General features: G+C 38.6%; 1 protein-coding gene across 4 annotated transcripts in view; it reads right to left on the reverse strand.

The window, feature by feature from the left end:
• Positions 1-24,508, reverse strand: part of TMEM100 (transmembrane protein 100) — an 84,487-nt gene that overhangs the window by 20,075 nt on the left and 39,904 nt on the right. For 2 of the 4 annotated variants that reach the window (XM_088475137.1, XM_088475127.1), the window contains exon 1: positions 9,648-9,693. The exons of 1 other annotated variant lie outside the window; for it this stretch is intronic. The gene's annotated coding sequence lies outside the window, so the exon portion shown is untranslated. Of the gene's footprint in view, positions 1-6,436; positions 6,453-9,647; positions 9,694-24,508 lie in introns of those variants that run through there. One more of the 4 variants, XM_088475146.1, reaches the window with a different exon arrangement.

Genomic DNA, 24,508 nt, shown 5'->3' on the forward strand with positions numbered 1-24,508 from the left:
TAACCTAAAAGTGGAAAACTGCTTTAATGTGGCTATACAATTATATATTTTACTGTATAGAGCAGGTCTTCAGATCTATAAAATTACCTTATATTACTAGTTGTAGCTAGAAACAAGTCACATAATAACCAGAAGTCATACAGGATATTTTATTACTGAGAACTTTTATAGGCAAATACACAATATAAGGAAGACATGCAAGTTGAAATAGATAATATTTTAGAATGAAAAATACAATTATGTCCTCATAATCTATTTCTGCAGTCAAACAGCCCTTTTCGGTGCGTAAGGTCCTGTGCCACTCGGCTTACGCAAAGCATCTTTTTTGTGTCGTTTCAGCTATTTAAGTTGCAACACGATATGACAAAACCACAAGACTGCACTGATTACTTTGATATGTAACACTAGTATATCTGTGTGCGAATCAGTCTGAGGGGTTTATTTACCAAGCCTTGGATGGAGATAAAGTGAATGGGGATAAAGCCTCAAACAATCAGCTCCTGTCATTTTTTAAACACAGCCAGTGACATGGATGTTAGGAGCTGATTCGTTGGGACTCCATTTACTCTATCTAAATATGTGTATGTTTGTAATATATGTGTGTGTGTGTATATATATATATATATATATATATATATGTGTGTAAGAGTATTACTGTATATATATATATATATATATATATATATGTGTGTAAGAGTATTACTGTATATATATATATATATATATATATATATATATATAGTGATTGCACTTACATGCTGCAGTGCATCCTGTACCCCAAAATTACAGTGAAGGACCCACTTTCACAAAATATTGGGGTCTGCAAAGACTCCCTGCCTGCACCCTCGGTGCCCTGCCCCGCAGTCTAGCGGGAACACTAATCCGGTTGCTATGCGCTGCAGCCAATAACATCTTGCCCTGTCTCCCCCTCCAATTGATGACGGAAATTACATGCGCTGCGTATGGCTCGGGTGGCCCCAGGAAGTTTATGTACCAGGGCCCAGGATTTCTCTTGGCAGCCCAGCATATATGTACTGTATTTTCCCTTCCAAAAGTATGTCCCGTTTTCAGGCTGCTCATATTTTTTGTGATCTATGAAAATGTTGGCTGGGACTTGACATATCTGTGCAATTTGCAGATAGTGTCCACTGTAGTTATTATTATCAGTGCATCGCACTTAGCAGCCCACGTAATATTCTTCTAGGTTTTCGGTAGTGACAAAATTGAGATAACCAGTATGCCATAAACATGAATTATAATTACATTACAGCATACTTGCCTACTTTTGAAAAAGCATTTCAGGGAGATTGTGAAAGCAGCACCTATGAGCGTGGTGGTAAAGTGGGAGTGTACTGTTACATCTGAGAGGCGTGTCACAAAATTGATTCACATCCAAATGTAAATGAGCTCCAAAGCAGTTAGTAAGATCTACTTATTGATGAAAACACACTAATACTTTTCAGAGAATGCATGTAGCCATAGAGATCATTGTGCCTTATAGCCAATGCAGGGAATTGATACTAATGATCCATTTAAATGTATTTATCTCTGTTTTTTTTTAATATAACAGCTTTATAATGGGGGTAAGGTGCAATCAGGGAGATTGCTAGACTTTTCAAGGAGACAGGGAGATTGCTATTACCGTATTTCAGTGAGTCTCCTGACAATGAGGGAGAGTTGGCACGTATGCATTATAGTACACACATTAACAAATTACCCAGAGTTCTTTACAACTTGTTTTGTCCTTCAGACAATGATAGTTAAATATTATAAGCTAGATTTACTCTTTTTCCTTATCAGAAGTGACTAGGTTTTGTGTGTGCACCATAAAATGCTGTAAAAATCATTCAACCTCAAATTGTTACTATCTGCACAAAGTCCTTAAACTGTGCCCAGCACAGTTAAAACATGTAAAACATTAAAATCCAGGTTTAAAAATACAAGTATAATGAACACATATTATTATCACATTTTTAAAATAGTTATTAAAAGTATCTGTGTGAAAGAGTCATCTAAGGCCTCCTGATTAGATTTGTAATGAAAATCCCTGTTTGTTGATACTGTATGGTAGCGTAGGTAACTTTATTAACCTGAAATATGTAGATATATTCACTATTCTCTGCCGGATGGTCCAGGAAACTCCATGAAGACCAAGCCGCCTCCCAGTTATCAATACTTTTTCATGTGAAGAGGTCATGATGACATTATTTCCATTATTTAGCAGCAGTGGGTGGGACCTGTTTATGCATATTGGGTGTCATGGCTCCCCCTCTGCATGAAAATGCAAATATCGACATTGTGCAGCCAGGACTGGGCTGGACAAATCGCAGCATCACACCTCCCTGCCTCTGCCTATTATGATACTCTATACAGTAGATCTGTTTTTTTTATGAATGGATCCAAATCGAGACTATAAGCCAGTGCTACACTCTGGCATTTTTTGCACAGCAGCTGCGATTGCATTAGCGTACATATCTGTATTAGGTCCAATGTCCCAGACACTGGTATGTAGTGAGATGCCCACTGATGCCATCACAAATCCCCAAGCAACTGAGTACACATACGCAGCAGCAGTGACAGATCATTTGATAATTGTCCATTAGTGTACAGTATCTCTGTGGTGAAGCAGAATGGCTGCCTGAGGCTTCAGAACCACTTTATCTGCCTACGGGATAGCATGACGTAGGCTGGGACATGCCCCAAAAATGGTTGCGGAATGCCTGCATTTTTGCCGCCATTCCCGATGGCCACCCCCAAATGGTTCCTAAATGTCAATCAGTTATAAAGAAATCCTTACTCCGAGTGGCATAAATAAGGTACCTTGGCACATGTGCAGTACCACCATGACATGCCAGTTAGCTGATAAGCACTCAACAGTGTAAATATCAGCATTGTGTACATATCTGAACCAGGCCCTATAGCCATTAAACTGGTTGCAAATTATCCTTAGCAAGTTAAAACTACATTTAATCAAACAAGGGTACATCGATCTGCAATAAAATATCAAAATAATAAACCGAGCGCTATGTACATATAAAATGTAAATGCAATACCATAAGAAAAACAATAAAAGATCAATATTTATAGCCTTTTTTTGAGAGTGTGCTGTTCCAGTTCTGTAAGGTGCAGGATTCCAATTTATGCCCTTCTGGAGAATGGTGTCCACTGGGCCCTAGTCTAAGCTGCCCATAATTTCCTACCTTGTGGATATAGTGATCTCTTCTCCCAGCTTAGCACTTATCTTCCAGTATCGGCGTCCCACAAAAATCCAGTTTTCCGCTGTCATCAACCAACACGTTTCAGTCCCAAGGACTTGACAAAGTGCGTAGGTATGAAATGCGTTCTGATGACAGTGGGTATCCAAAGCGTTTAAATTATTGATTTATTAAAATGTTGTTATGGTGGTGTCACAGGTCTAGAGCGGAATCAATACTGAATAGTAGAAGAGCCTGAGGATGGAGCAAAGAAGATGATAGTGGTACCCCTTGTAGAAAGATGCGGTCACTGGGCCATGTAGCAGCCTTGAGGGTTGGAATTGGTTACCAGCCTTGATGGCTGGTAGAAGATGCAGCCACTGGGCTGTGTAGGCAGCCTTGAGGGCAGGTGTGGTTGCAGTCTTTGAGCAGTATAGCAGATGACGCAGAAATGTGACATGTGCCGTTGAGATGACACAAGCGACTGTTGATGCAGTGGTGCAACTTGTGCCACCAAGATGACACAAGTAGTAGTGTAGTTGGTTGAAAACACTGGAGATGCTGGGCAATGGCCAGAATGCTGGAGTGTGGCTAGTGCCGCCGGGTTGACACAAGCGGTGGATGTCACTGGAGTGCGACCTGTGCTGGTGAGTTCACACAGGTGGCAGGATGCTGGAGTGTGGCTAGTGCCGCCGGAATGATACAAGTGGTGGATGTCGCTGGAGTGCGACCTGTGCCGTCGAGATGACACAAGCGGCTGGACACTGGAGACAGGCCGAGGTTCAGAATACTTGACCAACACGATGCAGACACCGGAACCGGAAACACGTGGAACGCTATCACCAGCATCTGACAATGCATCAGCAAGGTAGAAAAAGGAGGATGCACCAATCCTGTTTCAGCAGAAGTGATGTCAGCCAGATGGGAGGACTTCACGAGCTGACAGCGTGGTGTCTCTGTCTCCCAGCAACCGGCCTGCGAGAACTGCCATCCAACAGAATGCGACTGCAGCTTGTGACAGGTGGCGGTCAAAAAGAAAAAACAAACAAGACAATGACTTGCATACAACAACTCAATCATTGGTGTTCAACTGTCCTCCAATCCACAAAATCAATTTTCTGGTTGGGACAATAAAGGTCTAGTGCATCAACAAGTCATTGTCTTATTTGTTTTTGTTCTTTTTGTCCGCCACCATTACTAAAATTTGAATAATTAAATTTGATATCAAAAATACATTTGATACATTTTAAACGACAAATGCATGATTCGTTATTTATTTATTTAAGGTTTTATCTGTTAGATATTTATCAAAGGGGGATGAATATCAAACTTCAACCATTTATAATTGTTGTGAAGAAAATGGGAATAGTATCAGAGAGAGGTGGGGCAAGAGAGAGCACGGAAATGAGATGAAGTAAACTGGGGAAAGAGAAAAAAACAAACTAGCCACCAACATCAATAGATAGTGTAATGGTGCATACACACGATCAGATTTTTTCTTCAGATATGGACGATAACGATTTAAAAATCGTTCAGTCGTTCATATCTGATGAAAAATCGTTCATATCTGACATGCCTGAACGATGGACGATCAACGATGCGCGTTCCCGTTTGTCAGATAACGATATCTGACATCTGATGGGTTTGCAGTCAGACTTGGACGATTCCATTCATTTTAATGCAGTCAAAAATCGTTCAATCGTTCAAATCGTTCAAATCGTTCAAAACTTTGGTCAAATCGTCCAAATCGTTCAAATCGTTTAATCGTTCAGTCGTTCATCTGACAAATCTGACAAGTCTGACAAATCTGACCGTGTGTACGCTCCATTAGCTATAGAAGTCTATAACATACAGGCTTTTTTGTACAAAACTCTACTGCAACTTAAGCATTCACTGCCTGATGACCGCACATTTTATTCCCCGGGTCATAAACACATAGGACAGATTTATATCAGAAGAGATATCCTGGTGAGGAGGTACGGTAATCCTTCATACCAGCAAATAAAATGCCAGTACAGTATAGAGATGAACAGAGAAGGAGATGATCACAATTTATTTTCAATTATTAATACATCTCCTCCTATAAGAGAAGACTTTACACAAATGAGATGTTATAAAACACATTTAGATTATTCATGAAAATGTTAGTTTTAGGGCTGCAAAAATCTTTTTTTTTTTTTAAAGAAAAATCCTAATGGAACGTGGCCACACCTCCCATAAATAGGTCAGACCCCCTTCACCTGGCCTCTCTTTACCCCTGCAGAGTATGCTGTTGAGACAGAAATAAATGTTAATAAATAAAAGACTGTGATGGTGCTTTAATGCTAACCTAATTAATATACACATATATACTTAAAATGATTCCAATGACTGGTAGCAAGGTAATATCAACTGCAACAATTAATTGGATGCCTAGGATTGATAGTAATGGGTAGTGAATTGGACAGATGAAGTGTGTTACGCAGGGAGTTTAATCAGGTTTTGATGTACTGTACAGGGGTAGTTTTCTTCTATTTCCTTAAAGCATAGCTAGAATTTAGAATAGTTTCAATATCATTAACTTTATAACAGCTAAAGTACAACATCAAAAATATACCAATATTATAATAATGGGTAAGCTGCAACTATTATTAGGAAACAAGTCATAACAGATGTGAGTTTAATCATTGTAAAAAGTATTGTAACCTAAAGATCATTCTCATTTACTAACAATGAAATTTGTCAAACAGAAACACAAACAAAATGAAAAGGTTTAAATAAAACAAATAGTTTCTGAAGGACATATACTGTATCTAAAAAGGAGCAATATTGATAAAGTTTACATTTCACTGGCAAAATGGATGAGTGATATGGATGTGATATGATATGTCAACATATCATCCATGGTGTCCAAGGGATCACTTAACTGGTCCATACTTGCCTACTCTCCCAGAAGGTGTGGGAGGCTCCCTATTTGTCGGACAGTCCCCTGCACCCCTGAAAGAGTGGCCATATCTCCTAGTGAAGTGGGCAGGATAGGTAGATAATACCACCAGGAATTGTGGTCTCTAGGTAGAGAGTGAGGCTAAAATGAAGCAATCACATCATTTTATCTTTGCCCCCTCTATGGACTTGTATAATGCTGCAGACAGAGGCGGGACCTAATGAAGTGAAAGTCCAGCCCCATCCCTGAAAGTAGGCAGCTGCATCTCCACTCCGGGCTTCTCCCATAGAGTAGATCAAAAAATGTAGGGAAACATTACTTGGTCCTGACAGCTGTAGCAGGGCTTTCCAGAACCCGGTAGACATGTGACTGCCATTTATAGTTACGTTCTGGTGAGTATTCTCCCCCTAACCCCTACCCCTAAATATCTCTCTAGTGCCAAACCTTAACCTCCACCTAGTGCAAAGCCCTAAGCCTCCTGCCCCGCAGATTAACCCTAATGTCACCATTCTGAGAATGTCGACATGTTGCCTGTTGATATTTTAACAATGTCGACATTGTGGTGTCAACATTACAAATGTCGACATTGTTATTGTCGACTTTGAGTGCATCCTGAGTGTTACAGACATAACATGTTACATAATGAAAAGGGTTAGGTACTTGATGTCAGTGGTCAGAATCCTGGCAGCGTAATCCCAACACATACAGGTATGCATTCTAACCCTTCCCCTGACCCACCTTTCCCACAGCCTAACCCTCACCTCTTGCAGCCTAACCTTTGCCGCCCCCACCCGCAGCCTAACACTAACTATATCCTCCTGCAGCCTAACCCTAAACTTTCCCCTAGTGCCTAACGCCAGACTAAACCTTAATACTAACCACCAGGATTGCAGCCGTTGGGATTTTGGAGCCGGCATTTTGAGTACTGTCAGGATTCTGGTGTTGGGATTCTTTCTGCTGGCTCTGTCTGCATCGGGATGGTGACTACATCCCAATGAAATTATAACCATTGCTGTATGTGTAAAAAATTAAAGTGATTTTAATATAGGGTATTGCAAATACAGTATGATTGAGAATATATGTGCAACTAGAAATTGGTTGCAGAGAAGTTTTCAGTTTTAAACTATTTGCAAACCACCAGGACAGTACAATAAAAACTCACAAGCAGGGCCCTCTCTACCATTTGTATCATGTCTGAAACTTTGTTGTCAACCTCCCTTGAATGTAGAAATGTATAAAAAGACAACAAACAATAATGATGCTAAATTGAAAAATTGGATAGATTATCACTGAAAATTTCACCATGACTGATGTACTGCATACGGGTGTTTACAAATTGCTAAATCAGCCAGGAGTAGTGACATAATGGATTGTTTGTGTGACGCATCTCAAGCAATTTGTTAGGGAACCAACCAGAAAGGAATCAATTCTAGATTTATTACTTACAAATGGAATGTTAGGAGGAAATCTATTAATGGGAGTTTGTTAAGTTAAAATCACCATAAATAATTTGCTAATTCATTTTCAAACTCTTCAATCTATTAAACTTCCATACTAAATGCAGAAGATTTATAGAGAAAAATCTGCAATATTCTTTTTTATTTGAATAGGCAATGCATTTTCAATAAGTTCCCAATGGCAGTTTGAGAATGTGCTATGTAGATATTGACCTCCAGCAATGGAAAAGCAATGCAATACAATTGTTGAATTGTTCCAGCATGCCATGGCTGACAACTCTGTACAGTATCAGAGGTTCTATTTTTAAAAATATGGTAATACAATAGAAACCATTCAGTCAAAGGAACAATAAATTGGTACATAGGTTGAATAAAAAACTTAACCCCCAATGAGGCACACACCTCGGCTAGATCACTGCTTTTCTTGTTCCAATTCAAAACAGATATTCATCCCAATGTGTTTCCAGTCTGCGTTCCTCTGTGCCCCCTGGGAACTTTAACTAGTCTGTTAGTGGACATGCAGACTTTCACTGAAGGGAGTAAAATGCTTACCAGCTGTACATTTACTATAAAAGATATTATATGGCACTATATATGAAAACTAAAATGCATACCTTTCATACCAATTCCACACATCAAGACACAACCAAAAGTATAGTAGCTGGGCAAATTCCTAACATGTACTTTGGTATATTAGGAAATAGAAAACTCACAGGGGCATAATTACTAAATGGTGACTTTTCAAAGCAGAGTTTAAAACGGAAATAATATTAAATACCAAGCATGCCTGGTTTTGCTTTTAATATTATTGGTGGCTTAAATCCTGCGGGCAAAACTGTAGATACGTAAGTAACACAGTGGGAAAATTTGAAAATCGATCAGGTCATGAAGTGAACTTATGACAGATGGGTTACAATTGAGTCTTCATTGTAAAATGCTGGAAACATTGATACATTTTTGCTTTGGAATCCAAATTACTCCGGTTGTAATTTTATAATGTCCTTAATTCTGAAAAAAACATGATACAGATTTTTTAAAATTGGAGTAACAGAGGCATCCCAAAGTCATGCACACGTAGAGGAGACAGATGACTTAGCAAGAAACTGCAACTTAGCAACAGCAGAAACAAGGTCCCACAGTAACAAAACCTATAAGAGATGTCTTCAAGGAACACAACTTTATTGCTTCATAATCTGTGCAGATTTTAACTCAACACTGCTTAAATATTACAGAAAACCCTTCATTTTATCAAGGCTGCAAAAAATACAAGAAGGCATTTGTTTCTGTAAACACAATACCCATCCAATACACGTCGTTATGCCTCATAGAGGACACATTGAAGCTGACCACACTGGAATTTACAATATCTATATAATATTTCCATATCGGAACATGATTCACATTTTCAGCACAACAGCAATTTATAATATACAGTAAAGTTTAACATTTATATATATATAGAAATTTCATAGGTAGTACACAGCAATTAACATTTTTACATGCACTTTAGATACTGTAAGTACAATTGTAAACACCGTATACAATTTTACAAGTTGGCAATTCCACAATGAGGACTCGTTAATACTTTGCTGTTGTTCTAAAACCTTGCAGCTGCTAACACATTTAATATTACAACATGGTATAACAAACTTCTGGTGTGTTAATGCTCTCCACTAACACTGTATTGGTAAAAGAGAATTTATGAAAAGTGCATCATTTTTTTGTTGCATTTTTATCCATCTTCTCAGCACATTTATGAATAAGCCACAAGAGTCTAAAATTGTATTCTGTATATAAATATACACTAAGTTGTAAGCAAAACTTAGCTAAAAATATATGCACAGAGTATTTAAATACACTTATCTTAATGTACTTGCTGTGGAGTTTTTAACAGATGAAAGAACATTTTGTTTATATTAATATAAATACTAACATCTTGCCAAATTACTTTGACTCTACTTTTAAAAACTACCCAAGGAAATTAATGTAATAAAAATATCCGTACAGGAATGATATAGAAAAATACAAGCTTTACAGTGATCAGTAGTGCTAGCAGGCTGAGCAGACCCTTACCTTTCCATAGTCAGTCTGCAACTGAACTGAGGGAGACACATGTACTGTACAGAAAACTGAGTGGATGCAAATCACACACTGTAAGGGACAGTCTTTAAATTGCTTGCTACTTTGCAGGGAGAACTCTGTTAGGGACAGTGGTAAAATGTTTGTACCTGTGACACTTTTCTCAGAACTTATTTTACAAAGAAGGTAGACATAAATAAGATACACATTTTAATATCAGCCATTGCGAAAGCAAAATATATTTTGTATCATGTAAACTTATGCCTGTGGAAACTCCAACCATACTTATTGAAAGACAATAAGCATACATTTTTCTATATGCATTATTGTATTGTATATATCTCTTTCCACCAAACAAAAGGGTCTGCATCCAAAATTCCCACATATGATTCATTAATATAGCATCAATTATAAAAATCATTGATTACTGTGTTGTAAGACAAAATATATAGATAAGCAAATTCTTCATCACATTAAGGGGTATAGTTATTAAATGAAGATAAGCCCTCAATTTGGTGAAAATGTGTTTGTGCCATAGATTATGCTTTTCACTTTTGAACCATTCCTTCTGTTATCACAAGGTACTGTATCACCAATGATAGCCTTCAACAACTGTTTCTGGCAATAGCTTCCTCAAGCCCATTTAAGTAAAATTGTGGTGGTAATGTAGATGTAGTGTTTTAATAATCTTTTTACTATATTCACCTCAGGATGGCGATATCAGAGGCAGAACAATGCAAAAAATAAATCTTTATTTAATCAAGAAAAGCATTAAGTTTATAAAACTATTTATAAATTATCAATTTTTGGTACTTTTTACGTTCTTTAGCATTAAGGATGAGTGTGACTCATCCTTAGCACTTTTTATGTTCATCCTGAGGATGAGTTAAACTTGTCCCCGGTAATGCAGGGTAATTTGGAGAGGCTGGGTCTGGAAGATATAATTATTAACCCCTACCACCTCTCAGCAAATACATACAGGCAATTGTAAAGTGTCAGGGAATGAACTGGATGGGTCACTAAAACTGCTCTCTCGCTACACTCCTGGTATCCACATACTCAGGCATACCCTGGTTGAATCACCAGAGAATAACTCCTATACACTAAAAATCATTAAGAAACCCAAGTATGGGGAAATATCCCCCATCCTGAATTCAATAAACTGAGAAGTACTGTGGCTAAGATGGTGGCTGCAGCACTGACAGGGTTAACTTTTGTACCACAGTCCATTTTCATATGGACTAATCAGTGCTAGGTGCCATTTTCAAGTGAATTAATGGTGCCAGATGCATGTTTTAATGTATTATTTATTTATGTTATGCACCGCAGCCCTAGATTACCTCCGGCAGCTATGGCGAGGCATTAGTGTAACGAAAGGTTCACTGCATCATAGGCCCATGCACAAAGAGCTGCTGCAGCCAGGATGTAGTCCTTGACTGCAGGGCAAAATGGCCAAATGCTGGGGAACAATACTGAGTCCGGCAGCTGCGGGGCTTGGGCGGCGACTCAGTGGCTTATTCCCCCATGCAACACTGCCTCAGTATCTATAAAGACCCAGGTTGCAGTAAAGGGAGCCCTACACTCAGCTCACTTTATGTGCTGCAGTGTTCTGGGGACCAGGAGAGTAGCTTCACTACCAACATCATTGGCAGAGTTAAGACCTGGTGTTAGTTGCAAGGACTAGTAGAGATAACAGACTGTATAGATAAAATTCATAAATATACAGTATTTAAAGTATATAGGGAATAATTATGGGGGTATATATGTGCCAGTTGCAGTGCATGTGTGAACAAATCCTGAACTGAGCACCATGCACTGAGTGTTTATACTGTATATTTAACATGTTTGTGTCTCAATGTATATAAAAGTAAAATGCACTTACCCATTTCCTGGTGGTATAGGGAGAGCTGCTGAGCCCTATATTGATTGCTGGTTAATCCAGTTTCCTTTCCAGGGAACCAGAATGTCTTGAAAGTGAGATCATGAGGTACAGGGAGAGCTGACCAGCACAGCCAGTTAATTGTTTTACTGGAGCTCAAAATAACTCCTAGTTGGTGGCCAGGTGACTGCTTCTTAGGGATCTTGTTTCCCAGGCTCTGAAGCCCAAATTTGGCCAGAGAAAATGATAAGGTCCCCTGGCTGAATTCTGGAAGTATTAGTGGAAACCATCCCTCACTTCAGACTTATCAGAACACAGGGTGCAGTTACCTGTCCAGGTGGTCTCTAGTGGTCTCAAATGCTACCCCATTCTCTAGTTGTTATTGATAAAAATATGACAACCCTTGTTCTCGATTGATCCCAGTGTCTACAACCTCTGCCAGCTACCCAGCGAAGACTGGGCCATCATGAGTGATCACCAGAAATCAGTCGACATGAACCAGGAGGTTTTGCAGCAGCAAGTCCACACATACCCAGAAAAAGGAACAAGTAGTAGCAGATGTTTGTGTAGGAACCAGTTGAGTTAACAACCCACAATGCAGTGGGAAGAATCAGCAACAGGTGGTTACTGACAGTAAGAGGGAATCCCTAGGAGTGGTACAGTAAGACCCCAAAGGTTACTCAAGGATGAAGGGAAGAGTGCCCTTTACTTTCTGGTGAAATGCGGTCAAAATGCAGATGGCTAGGAAGCCATCTGTCTAAATCCTGGCATCTAAATCCCGACATGGGACCAAAGACAGGCGTCAAAATCCTGAAGCCCGTCTAGAATCAAGAAAACACTGGAATCTAGACAGATGGATACCCAACTGAAGGTAAGCAGGGCAGTGTTAGCGCTTATCCATGGGGGGGAGGGTTAGACTAGGGAACTACCTGGAGGACTTAGGGTTAGATTCCACCCCGGGTTAGGGTTAGGGTTAGGCACCACCCCAGGATGGTTAGGTTTAGGATGCAGGGAGGGGGGGTTAGGTTTAGGCACCAATGGGGGGAGTTTAGGGTTAGGCACCACTAAGGGAGGAGAGGGGAAGGTTAGGGTACTTACTAGCCCCAGTTGGGATCCTGATGGTTCGGGATTCCAGCATTGGGATTTAGTCCGTCGGCATTACATCCGGTGGCATTACATACCGATTCTCTTTCTGGCATTCTCCAGACAATAACATTCACTTAATGCTGCAGATAGTCTACTTTTCTATATGATATTCTTTGTTGTGCTACCATATTATTCCAACATATTTTAAGCATTGTACTGGCCATCATGGATTATAAGAGGAAGCTTGACTTAAATGGATTGCAATATTTTTGCATATGCTTCAACATTACTATTTAAGAGGTAGATGGGTCAATAGCTTAGACAAAGAGAGGGATATTTTCCCTCGTTTGGAAGGATGGGATTGTTAAAGAAATTAGGGCTTCTAGGATGACATTAAATGCCTGGAGGGGAATCCACACTAATTTGTTTTTAAGTTACATGATACAAGGCAATAAACCTATTTACGCCTGACTTTTTTCACTGGGAGAAGAGGCTATGACTTGTTCCACCTCCTATAACACAAAAGGGTTGTTGAAAGAGACAACAATGTATGTAAGTTCCTCATGCATGTTGCCTAAACCTAACTGTGTGCAGACTATGCTTTACCATAAAGTTTGGAATCAGTGATTTGCTTTGTGTCAAAATAAGGTTGACCCCTCTCATCTTTAATGGAATGGATGAATGTGGCTGCACTCTGCCCCTTTAAGGCCCTAGTGAGCCAGAGTTGAAGGTTTGGCTTACCGACTCCACAGCTCTCATTTGCAATTTTGGAACTCAATAAGTTCATAGAATATAGCAGGATCAAATAGAGGGGGTGTTCCAGTGCTTCTCCAACCTTTAGTCTCAAAATGCATGGGTTATTTTACCAAAAAAAGAGGAAAACAAATATAGTGTACTCTGTGTGAGTCCAAAAACATACACGCAATATGATATATTCTCAACAATTTTTGAATGTAATTGAGCCTTGGGTGATATTGCACTGTTTCCCACCGGGGATTGCAGATTGCACTGGTGGCTTTCAAACTTTCTGCTAGGTGTACCTCGGGCTACTCAGAAAGGCTTGCAGGAAAAAAACAACATAGTGTCTACTGTCATGTATAGTGAATTGGACCAAATAAATCCTTCAAGATCGTACTCACCCTTTTTAAATGTGTTATTTGCCTTGGACATTTACTTATAATCCGATGTCCACAGATTTATTAGTAATAGAATATAGTCCTGTTATCTCATTACAGAGAGGTATAAGGACTTAAATATTCTAGAGTGCTAGGGTGTTCCTAGAAAAAATAATGTCTACTTAGGGATGGTCCTTCCAATTTAAGAAGACTCAATCAATATATAGAAAAATACTACAGTATTTGTTCAAAGGAAAAGATAATTCAACCTTAAAGCATAAAAAACATAACACAATTGCAATTAAAATTAAAATATAAGTATTAAAATATAGACAAAAATTTAGGGGGGGTAGACTAGCAAGCAAACTGGATGGACTCACTTCTTTTGAGCTCCTGGCTAGCCCTTATAAAATAACCAGCTTTTAAGCCCCTTTAGCAGCTGCACTTACCTCTCCATCCACCCCAGTGTGCTTGCTTTCCTTGGAGACCTCTGTGGTGACCAGTCCACGGAGCTGGGAGTTACCTTCAGTGACTCTGCAGGTTGCATCCTTCACCACCAGCTCATTCCCCTGGCTGAAGTTATGTGGCGGACAACTGACACACACAGTATCCACTACCTGGACCCCAATGCTGTCTTTGCTCACCCTCACCAACACTCAAGCATCCTTCACCACTCCAGTCCAAGACTGCCTCCATAGACATGGACCCGGTGGTAATGGCTGATCTGACTGCGGTCCCACAAGACTGGATGCCGGCACCTCCTGACCTCCATCCCCTCTGTGGTGAGCTCTGGCCCCTTCTGCTGTGTGGCATCCCTCAGGCTGGGCCCGACGCTAGCTAGCTGAGCCTCCTCCAATGCTAAAAAATGGGCCTATAGAGCGCAGCCATCTTGGTCTCCTGGGACCTCCTCCCATAACCCTTACGGTCCAGGCTGGGGTGAGCCCCACAGGCTCAGTACAGGCTGTCAGCTGCTAACAAGGGAGGAGATAGTACTGTATGCTAAGTCAAATATTACAAATAAGAGGTACTTCACAAACTAGGGTCTCCTCAGTGGTTACTACCATACTCTAATGTTTTACTATATCTTTTACTGGTTATCTAAGGCACAGCCTACTATTATACAGTTTGCTATATCAATTGCTGACTACCCAAGGCATAACCTATTATAATACAGTCTTGCTATATCTATTGACTGCTACCTAAGGCACAGCCTACTATAATCCAATTTTGCTATATCTATTGCCACCTAAAGTACAAACTGCTATAATAGTTTTGCTATATCTATTGACGGCTTCTCATGGTTCAGCGTACTATAGCACAACTCTGCTATATATATATATATATTAATTGGTATCTAAGGAACAGACTATTAGTCCCTTGGGTGCCCTCTCTTCCTGATGTAAGCTCCCTGATTACCCCTCCTAGGCTGCTCAGCTTAACCACGGTCTTTTTTTCTGCACCTGGAGACCCCTGCACGCCCCTAAGGGTACTGTTCCTCTTGGTTACTTTCTCCTGGACCCTTTACTCCATAAAGAAGTCTACAGCTAAAATCTCTAAACAAGGGAGAGGTGATATTTCTCAGCATTTCACCAGGGGAACTAAATCCAGTCAACACAGGGGCCCCCCTTCTCCACCCCAGGTATATATGGATAAAGCCAGTTCATTTCTACCTGCTCCCTCTACAAAAGAGGATATTCTGGCTCTTTGCTCTGTGATCACAGTCCTCAAGGAATCACTTGAAACTAAGATTGATAAGGCTGTGGCCTTGATCAAATCTGACATAACCACTCTTGCCGCCAGAATCACCAGGCTGGGGTCTTGCCAAGATAAAATGCAGAAAGCGCTCAATGATGCAAGCAGGAATCTGGACCATATAGTTTTAGAACTCTCAGATCTTCGCACCAAAAATTCAGATTTGGAAAATGAGGAGCGTAGAAACAACATCTGCATCTGCAACATCCCAGAGTCTGTAGCTCTGGAACCCTTTCTGCACAGCCTCTTTTCCTTTCTAATACCAGACCGTGGAACCTGGAAGCTCCCTCTGGAAATGAGCTCATTGTGCCTTTTGACCCAAACCTAGAGACAATGAACCACCCAGAGATGTGGTAATGCACTTTCTCAGCTACAAGGATAAGGAAATTGCCCTCGCTCCCACTAAAGGCAAACCCTATGTCTTCTATAACAACTCTAAACTACAATTCTACCAGGATTTTGCTCCTCTAAAAATTGCCAAATGCAGGGATTTCCGGGACCTGACCAAGTTACTCCACGACCAGGTCATCAAGTATCTCTAGGGCTTCCCCTTCAAGCTCATCAAGGACCTAAATGACAAGTCTGTATTCATCCAGGAGATTCAAGAATGCAATCTACTAACACACCTGGAGGAATCTGCCACTCCCCTGGGAGGTGATGTCAACGCTTCATGAGTGGCCCATTCTTCCTACCTTGCGGAACTGCTCTCTAGATTACACTTCCATAGTTTCTGATCCCATATTGTTCTTTGTTATTGCACTATAGCTCATTACTTGCTAAACTGTCTCTACTTATTATGTTAAACAGGTATTGTTCCCTCTGTTGTCTAATGGTTTGTTTCTTTATTATGTATTTTTCTCCAGTTACTGTTTTCCATGATTTGCATTTTATCCATGCTTTTCTTGTGTGGTCCCTGTGGGGAGGTTCGGTTCGCTCTCTCTTATCTTACCTCCATTGATTTGGCCTTAAGCCTCCTGAGGGGGCGGGCTCCACTAGTTTTATCTATAGCAATTCTTTTTATAGGAGGGACTCAATGGGTTACTGCATATACCATTTCTTTCTCCCTTACACCCCCTATTTTATTTTAAGTGATTTAGCTTAGTTTGTTCTATTACCAATGTTTTGTAATAAATTAATTTGTTAATCCTCTCTTGAAACCTTTTAAGGTCTAAAGCACTACCCTTCCCCTCCCCATCTCCTCTTTCCCTTTTACACCTAGGAGACTCTACGGCTTCCTCCACTCTCCTATAAATTTTTCACACCACTTCTCCCCCTCTCATCATTTTGCTTGGCCTTAGTCAACACTCTCAGTTCTGTGTTTTTTTTGTACTCTTTATATATGTATATAGATAAATATATATATATTTTTTTTTAAATAAAATTTTTCCCAAGGTGTGTTAGGTTATATTAACTCCATCTTTGTGGACGTTTATGTCCTAACTTCTGGTGCACCCCCTTTTTTTCTCCCAAGATGGGCTGGGGATTATATATACTCACTCCAAATCAACCTTTTGTAGGATTGATGTGCCTCTAACATGCCGGTGACCATAGCTTCCATCAATGTTCAGGGTCTAAATACCCTGCAGAAATGCTTTCACTTATGCCGCTCCCTTCGAAGCCTTAACTCTGATATTGTCTTACTTCAAGAAACTCACTTTCGACACCATAGTCATCCTTTTCTGCTATGTAGGAGCTTTTCCACCGTGTTGTACTCCTCTGGTAATTCCAAACACAATGGGGTTGCTATCGTGATTCATAACAGGCTGCCCGTTGTTCAGCGTTCTGTATATTCTGACTCAGGTGGTCGTTACATTATTCTAACTGGCAGGCTGGGTCACCTTGATATTAATATAACTACAGTATATGCTCCTAACACTGACCAGCAATGCTTTTTCAAATCCTTTTTATTGTGCTTCGCAAATGGTGACAGGGGTAAATATTCCTAGGGAGAGATTGTGATTGTGTCATGGATCAGATTATCAATCGAACTTGCTCCCAGTCTTGCTCCGGTAATTGCCCACTTTCACTCGCCCTTGTTACTCATGTAAAAGAACACTGAAAAAGAAAATGTGGGAGGTCTAACCAGCCACAAAAGGACTTTATAATTAGCAAATTGTTACCCTTTAATAATTATGAATAAAATGTAACCTTTAATTGGATTACTAGAAACAGTAAAACTGAATTCACAAATTACATCTTACAAATTCTAAACAATTATTGACAAATTTACACAATTACAGTATATTATAGAAAATCACTGCAGTTATCTATGTCACGTTAAGGCAAAATATTTAAAAAATTACATGGATACATCACAAACACAAAGGTTAAAAGTCTTGATGTAAAAAACACCAGGTTTAAATGATGAGTCAATAGTTTGTCTATGAGTAAGACATAAAATGATCACCGTCAATAGTTGATCTACAACAAAAAAACAAAAATTGTGGAGTAAAGAAAAGAAGAGTTAGGTGTATCCAGTTATGCAGCTAGGCTCTGCTGTTCCCTCTCATACAATGTAGAGGAGAGGGAATGAGAGATCTGCTAGCGCAATCACCCCTTGAAGAAGAGTCAACAGTGATCCACTTCATCAACCCCAATCTCTGCTGTTGGTTGTCTTGCCAAAAGTATTGGAAAACAATGAGAGGATTCTCAGGTTGGTATGCGAATCACTGGGAGCTATAGATACTGGGACAGGTGGATCCCAAGGGAGACGTAAAGAAAAGTCTGGGATAAAAGATTCTGACCATAGGCTCTGCTGCTCCTTTATATATATGTGTGTGTGCAAGGGAAGATTACAGAGCCAATTTAATACAAAACCTCGTAAATAGTACTAATGGATCACCTCCGTATATGGTATCTTGCCTCACGTGCTGTTAAGAACTATGTATGTATATTTCCAATATCACCTTATATTAAAAAGTGTTCAGTGAACAACCTAAAGTGCCAAATGTATACATAAAGTGCTCTTATTCGAAATAAAGTGCAATGTGCAATATGTAAAGACTCTAAATGACAATAAATTCCAATAAATAAGCATGTGTAATGTTATTGCAATGTTAGGGTCCAAGTGCCCAATCTTGGTTGATCTTGGAAGCCAAGCACCTTTTGGGCCTGGTTAGTACTTGGATTGGAGACTTCCAGGGAAGACCTCGTACTGTAGTTGGAATGGGACATACTGACATAACTCTCTAATATTACGGATCTACTAAGATGACGTCTGAAGCAACATCTGGAGGTTCATTAAAGAAGTATCAATCAAGATTTTTTTGTACAAGAAGTTACAGTTTTTTCAGGAGGGACTATGCAATCTGAGAAAGAAGAATTTCATGGAATTATTTCAAGATATGAAGACCGGACATTTACATTCTTCCTTTGGACATACATATATATATCTACATACATACTCTCCTTGTAGCTAATTTGAACTAATTAACTGAATTTAAATTAATCAAATAGTATGTAATCACAAAAGGGATTCATATGGATGCATTTAGATTTAGGTATAGACAGAGATGGGTTTAAATGTATTATACTAACCCAAGATATTTAAAGTACCAATTAGATAAATCATGTACTAATGAGTGACATATTATGATTCCTATTTTATGTGTCCTCTTATATGCATGTATTAATATATCTTCCATTATGCCATTTAGGAAATACTATATTAATGGTGAAGTTTATGGAGTGATCTATATATTTCCAGTACTCAAGAGGGTGCCATCAGATTACAAGTATAGGAATGGAACCGATAATAAGAGTACAAAGATGGCCGCGGATACAGGCATCAATTGGAGTATAAAGATGGCCGCTGATTATGGGAACACCAAGATGGCCGCTACTGCTGAAGGAGGTCGGAAGTGAATAGGATGGAAGTGACATGGTATCTACCAAAAAGGACGGAAGGGCGGAAGTGACATCTACACCAGGCTTGGAGAAGGGCGGAAGTGATGTCATCGGAAGCAGCGTCCACAACATGCCAATATGGGACTAATTCTTGATATATAAAATGGAGGTAACGCTCTTTGAAGTGGGAGGAAGTGATGCTATGTTTGGCTTAGCTAAGGGCGGAAGTGATGTCTCATGCGGCCCTGATCCTGGCTATTATTGTGGGTTTATTTAGACTGTCACCAGCTCAAAACCTACAAATACGAGTATCTAATTGAAACAAAGACTAGCACCATATAGGATTGATCAATTTTTAATAGATATAAGTGCACATGGTAGATAGGAAACAGGAAGTGATGTCACAGACATTTACTAATTAGCTCTTGTTTGTCATCACTAAAGGGGTATAAATATGAGATACCCCACAGGAGCCCCTACATCCCTTGAAGAAGTCCAATACACGGATGAAACACGTTGGTTGCTCCTGCTCTCTACCCTTTCATGAACTTACCAATTTTTATGATCATATAAGCAATTTTATCCTCATTTTTTATTCATAATTTTTTGGCTTTTAAAAATATTTTTCTGTATATGTATGTTTGTTATGAATTTTAGATACATTATCCTACTGAAATGGGGATAGTTTATTTGTGTTAAATAAATATTGTTTTTTATATATTTAAATATTTTTTTTTGATTGCTGATTTTTGCACATATTTATAAGCTGGATACACATTGCAAAAGCATTACACATGCTTATTTATTGTAATTTATTTTCATTTAGAGTGTTTACATATTGCACATTGCACTTTATTTTGAATAAGAGCACTTTATGTATACATTTGGCACTTTAGGTTGTTCACTGAACACTTTTTAATATAAGGTGATATTGGAAATATACATACATAAGTTCTTAACAGCACGTGAGGCGCTCAGTACCAGTTCTAATAATTATCATATATATATATATATATATATATATAAAGAGAGAGAGAGAGAGAGAGAGAGAGAGAATGAATGAATAAGAGATGAGTGGGAGAGCGAGAGAGAGATGAGAGATCTGCTGTGCACAATAATCCCTTAGAAAACACAAGTTTAAGCAGTGGTCTTCTTCATCAGCCCAAATGTCTGCTATATATTGTCTTGACAGATGGTATAGGACAGTATAAGAGAGGCTTCAAGGGTTGGTATGACAACCACTGAGAGACTGTAAATTTAGTTATAAGTGAGGAATAATAGTTTGATATGACCACTCTCTAGATATATTTTGAAGTGGTAAATATTGATTGTAAATTGCTGTATTCCTCTAGTTGAGGAACTTAATTGTTGTAGAAAAAGGAAACTGTACTCCACAGGTTAAACATCTCATTACAATATTTCAAAAGTATAGTATACAGATCAAAACATTGATTTCGTTGCTGTAAAGTAATTAGTGAAAGCATAAACGGAGTCATGCAGGCAAATGGTATATCCTATTTTTCGAACCACAGATATATGCATGTACCATGTCTTGCCTTTGTTGGAAATACGGTATCTCTGTGGATAGTGACAGCTCCATATGTGAAATAAACAGTATTATATTAGTTGTATATATTTGTAAAATGCTGTATTCCTCTATTTGAGGAAGTTAATTGTTGTAGAAAAAGGAAACTGTACTCCACAGTTTAAACATCTCATTACAACATTTCAGTAGTATAGTATACAGATCAAATGATCAAAACATTGATTTTGTTGCTGTAAAATAATTAATGAAAACATAAATGGAGTCATGCAAACAAATTATATATCCAAATTTTCTAACCACAGGTATATGCATGTACCATATCTTGCCTTTGCAGGAAATACAGTATCTCTGTGGATAGTGACCGCTCCGTATGTGGAGTAAACAAAATGAGATCGGTGTAACTGAACCTGGTGTTGGGGTGTCCCGTACTGTGCAGTCACGGAGCACCCGGGTGTGTGGCTTGGTCACGAAGGTCAGCTGCAAGTGCTGCTTCCTGGTCCTCCTGCTCTTTATAGTAGCAGGAACAAATCAGAAGCAGCCATTGCATTGGAGGAAATCTGGTATTTCTGTCAATAGTGACAGCACCGTATGTCGAGTAGACAATATAAGATTGCTGAAACAAGGAAATTCGTAGTGTACTGAACCGACTGTAAAAATATTAGACGTTTTATTGCAAAAATGCACTATAACTGTTACTGACACCACAGGGTCTCAATGCATATAATAGTTATAGTGCATTTATATTTTTACAGTCGGTTCAGTATTATGAATTTCCTTGTTTCAACAATTCCTGTACATTATACAAACATTTGTACATACTATTATTTTAATTGTATTAATTTAATTATTAATTTATTTATTAAAAAAAACCCTCTGTTATGTCACTATCACTTTCATATTCTCTTCTTACATATTAACAAGATACATTTTAAATTTAGTGATAAGTTTCCATGATACTAATCATGGTGTTTTCTTTTATTTTATAATATAATATAGGTTCTATAGTAACCTATTATTATATATACTGTCAATTGTTACACTAAACTTTACAGTGACACTATTTCATCTAGAAACTCATTCTCACATTCACTCACATGCTTACATAACACACCATCTCCCGCACTTCACTACACAAATCTGTCACTACACAAATCTGAAACTATTATATAATCCACTGCTAGTTACGGTAACACTTGTCACTTAATATATTTCTAATCACACTGTATCAAAAGGATACCTTATCACCATGGTTCACATTATCCTCTTCACTCTTCAATCAATTCACTCTAAGTGACTAATTTCACTTTCATTCACACTAACTAGATCTATCATATAATATAAAAAATTTACAGTGTATTTTTCCTTATGGTCATACATATTCACGGTATATGCGGGTACCACTTATCAATGTATACTCCTCATTATCAGTAGAACTGATTATATGTATATATTTCCTGTGGAAATCCAGCTGAAAGTCTTACCAATGAGGAATCTTAATAATTTTTGAAAATAATAAAAATATTATTTCATTAATTTTGTGGACTCTTTCCCCACTATGATTATTCGATGTTAACATATATATATATATATCTCTATACCAAACTTATTGTTACTGCTATATTATATACAATAATTTATCATGTTTTTTTATATGATTAATTAATTACAGCAGTTTGGTTATCAACTTATTCATTATACAATGAATTGTTTTTTCATTCTTCTTACTGCATGAATAGTAGTGCCTCTTCCTTTAAATTCGCTGTGTAAACTCTTCCATAATAATGCATGACACATTGTCACTAAGTAAACCCTTAAAATACTACTGACTTTTTACTAATCAGCACATGTTTCTTTACTTCGGGTCTGCCCTACTACTTACCATTTCATGACTAACCACTATTGGTCAGACCATATGCCACTCCAATGCAATGGCTGCTTCTGATTTGTTCCTGCTACTATAAAGAGCAGGAGGACCAGGAAGCAGCACTTGCAGCTGACCTTCGTGACCAAGCCACACACCCGGGTGCTCCGTGACTGCGCAGTACGGGACACCCCAACACCAGGTTCAGTTACACCGATCTCATTTTGTTTACTCCACATACGGAGCGGTCACTATCCACAGAGATACTGTATTTCCTGCAAAGGCAAGATATGGTACATGCATATACCTGTTGTTAGAAAATTTGGATATATAATTTGTTTGCATGACTCCATTTATGTTTTCATTAATTATTTTACAGCAACAAAATCAATGTTTTGATCATTTGATCTGTATACTATACTACTGAAATGTTGTAATGAGATGTTTAAACTGTGGAGTACAGTTTCCTTTTTCTACAACAATTAACTGCCTCAAATAGAGGAATACAGCATTTTACTGATATATACAACTAATATAATACTGTTTACTCCACATATGGAGTTGTCACTATCCACAGAGATACCATATTTCCTACAAAGGCAAGACATGGTACATGCATATATCTGTGGTTAGAAAAATAGGATATGCCATTTGTTTGCATGACTCTGTTTATGCTTTCACTAATTACTTTACAGCAACAAAATCAATGTTTTGATCATTTTTGATCTATATACTATACTTTTGAAATATTGTAATGAGATGTATAACCTGTGGAGTACAGTTTCCTTTTTCTACAACAATTAAGTGCCTCAAATAGAGGAATACAGCTTTGTACTGCAATATACAATCAATATTCACCACTTCTAAATATATATATATATATATGAGTGGTCACATCAAACTATTATTCTTCACTTATAACTATATTTACAATCTCTCAGTGGTTGTCATACCAACCCTATAACCCTCTCTTATATTGTCCTATACCATCTGGCAAGACAATATATAGCAGAGATTTTGGCTCAGTAAAGAAAACCATTACTTAAACTTCTGTTTTCAAAGGCAGGGGTTCTCAAACTCAGTACTCAGGACCCCACACAGATCACATTTTGCAGGTCACCCAGCAGGTGCACAGGTGTAATCATTACTTATTGACACGTTTTAAAAGGTCCACAGGTGGAGCTAATTATTTCACTTGATTCAGTGTGGAGACATGGAAAACATGCACTGTTTGGGGTCCTGAGGACAGAGTTTGAGAACCTGTGCTCTAAGGGATTACTGCACACAGCAGATCTCTCACTCCTCCTCCTCTATATAATGTATGAGAGGGAGCAGCAGAGCCTATGGTCAGAATCTTTTATCCCAGACTTTTCTTTACATCTCCCTTGGGATCCAACTGTCCAGAATCTATATCTCCCAGTGATTTTCATACCAACCTGAGAATCCTCTCATTGTTTTCCAATACTTTTGGCAAGACAACCAACAGCAGAGATTGGAGTTGATGAAGTGGATCACTGTTGACTCTTCTTCAAGGGATGATTGCACTAGCAGATCTCTCATTCCTTCTCCTCTTCATTGTATGAGAGGGAACAGCAGAGCCTAGCTGCATAACTGGATACACCTAACTCTTCTATTCTTTACTCCACAATTTTTGTTTTTTGTTGTAGATCAACTATTGACGGTGGTCATTTTATGTCTTACTCATAGACAAACTATTGACTCATCATTTAAACCTGGTGTTTTTTACATCAAGACTTTTAACCTTTGTGT

The sequence above is a fragment of the Taudactylus pleione genome, unplaced genomic scaffold, assembly GCF_031769625.1.
Source record: "Taudactylus pleione unplaced genomic scaffold, aTauple2 ptg000016l, whole genome shotgun sequence".
Taxonomy (NCBI): Eukaryota; Metazoa; Chordata; class Amphibia; order Anura; family Myobatrachidae; genus Taudactylus; species Taudactylus pleione.